Below are 2,500 nucleotides of genomic sequence, written 5' to 3'. Positions count from 1 at the left end.
GATGTGACAAAATTGTCTAGGAAATTTGAACAACATGACAAGGACAAGAGGCCTAAGAGTGCTTACACACCTAGGTATGATCCTAATGCTAAAGGCAAGGCTGCACCTAGGTATTCAAAGTGGTCTGAAGGCCCTAAGAACACCACCCCACCTAAAGAAGACACTAGAATGGAGAAACCTAAGGTGGACGTACCTAAGGAATAGTTTGAAGGGATGAGAAAGTGTTTCAAGTGTCAATGAAGGGGACATATAGCAAGCAATTGTCCTACCAATAGAGCCCTCACCATGAAGCAATACTTGTCTTTACAAGAAGAGGAGGATGTCTATAACTTCATCCCTGAAGAAGTGCAACACATAGGGGAAGAAGAAGAAGAAGAGGATGCTTATGCTGAGGATGATACAAGGCTAATAGGGGTTATAAGACGCACCCTACATGTCGACCATACACCTAGCATGGAGCAAAGGGAGAATCTCTTCCACACTAGATGCAAGGTAGGTGATTATACATGTAATGTGACCATAGATAGTGTATCTTGCACTAATGTGATTGCCTTTAAAGTTGTGTCGAAATTAAATCTAACTACAAGGAAACACCCTAAGCCTTACAAGTTGAGTTGGCTTGATGATAGCACTGGCATGAGAGTGAAGAAGCAAGCTCTAATTGCATTCTCTATAGGGGTTATAAGGATGAACTATGGGGTGATGTTTTACCTATGAGTGTGTGCTATCTTTTACTTGGTAGACCATGGCCATTTGATAGAAAGGTCATCCATGAAGGAGCTTCTAATGTGTACTCAATGTTGGTTGGCTCTAAGAGGGTTCGATTGCAACCCCTAGTTCATCATTCATTGGCGCCAAAACAAGCACCTAAGACACCAAGTTTCTTTCTAACTTTAAGGGAGTTCGAGCAAGAAGTGGAGGAGGAAGGTTGTGCTTATGCCTTGGTTGTTAGACATGCTACCACAAGTGCCAATACTCCTAATAATGACAAGCTTGAAGCATTGATGAAAGAATTTGCGGATGTCTTTCCTGAGGAGTTACCACAAGGACTTCCACCCTTGAGAGGTATAGAACATGCTATTGATCTTGTACCTGGCACCCTTTTACCTAACAAGCATGCTTATAGATGTGATCCAGTGACTTCTAGGGAGTTGCAACGCCAAATTGAAGACCTCATTGAGAAGGGTTATGTGAGAGAGAGCATGAGTCCATGTGCTGTGCCAGCTTTACTAGTCCCTAAAAAGGATGGTACATGGAGGATGTGCATAGATAGTAGGGCAGTCAACAACATTACAGTCAAGTATAGGTTTCCTATGCCTAGATTGGAGGATATGTTGGATGAGTTACATGGTGCATCAATCTTTTCTAAGATTGATCTTCGAAGTGGCTACCACCAAATGAGAATAAGAGAAGGGGATGAGTGGAAGACAACATTCAAGACCAAGCAAGGGCTGTATGAGTGGATGGTCATGCCATTTGGCTTATGCAATGCACCAAGTTCATTTATGAGGTTGATGAATGAGGTACTTCGTCCTTTCCTTAACAAGTTTGTGGTTGTTTATTTAGATGATATCCTAATCTATAGCCACAATTTGGAAGAGCACTTGTTACATTTGAGTAGCCTCTTCATGAAATTAAGAGAACAACAACTCTATGGTAAGACAGAGAGATGTGATTTTCTAGTACCTAGAGTGGCGTTTTTGGGATACATTATATGACAAGGAGTTCATGTTGATCCTGAGAAAGTAAAAGCAATTTCATCTTGGTTAGCACCTAAGAATGCGTCTGAATGTCGTAGATTTCATGGATTGGCATCATTTTGTAAGAGGTTCATTCGAAACTTCTCTTCTATCATGGGACCTATCACTGAGCTATTGAAGAAAGGAGAGTTTACTTGGACTTCTTTAGCACAACAAGCATTCGAAGATATCAAGGGTAAGTTATGTTGTGCTCAAATTTTAGCACTTCCAGATTTCCACAAGTTGTTTGAGGTGGAATGTGATGCATGTGGAGTAGGGATTGGGGCTGTTCTATTGCAAGAGAAGCGTCTAATTTTGTATTTTAGTGAGAAATTAAATGGTGCTAAGCTCAATTACTCTAACTGTGATCGAGAATTCTATGCTATTGTACGTGCCTTGGATCATTGGTCACACTATTTAAGGCCAAAACCATTTATACTTCATTTTGATCATGAAGCTTTGAAGTACATCCATGGACAACAAAAGCTCAATCATAGATATGCTAAGTGGGTGGAGTTTCTCCAATATTTCACATTTTCTTCAAAGTACAAGGAAGGTAAGGCAAATGTGGTGGCAGATGCACTATCTAGATATTCATACTTATTGACAATTGTGGATGCACAAGTGTTACGGTTCGAAACCTTGAAGGAACTATACAAAGAAGATGTTGATTTTGGGGAGAAAATGGCTCATCCAGAGGGTCTATATGTGGTTCATGAAGGTTTCCTCTTCAAGGGAAACAAGCTATGTGTGCCTAAGTG

This window comes from Beta vulgaris, chromosome 8 (genome assembly GCF_026745355.1).
Source record: "Beta vulgaris subsp. vulgaris cultivar EL10 chromosome 8, EL10.2, whole genome shotgun sequence".
NCBI lineage: Eukaryota > Viridiplantae > Streptophyta > Magnoliopsida > Caryophyllales > Amaranthaceae > Beta > Beta vulgaris.
Note: the sequence above shows the minus strand (reverse complement) of the source record.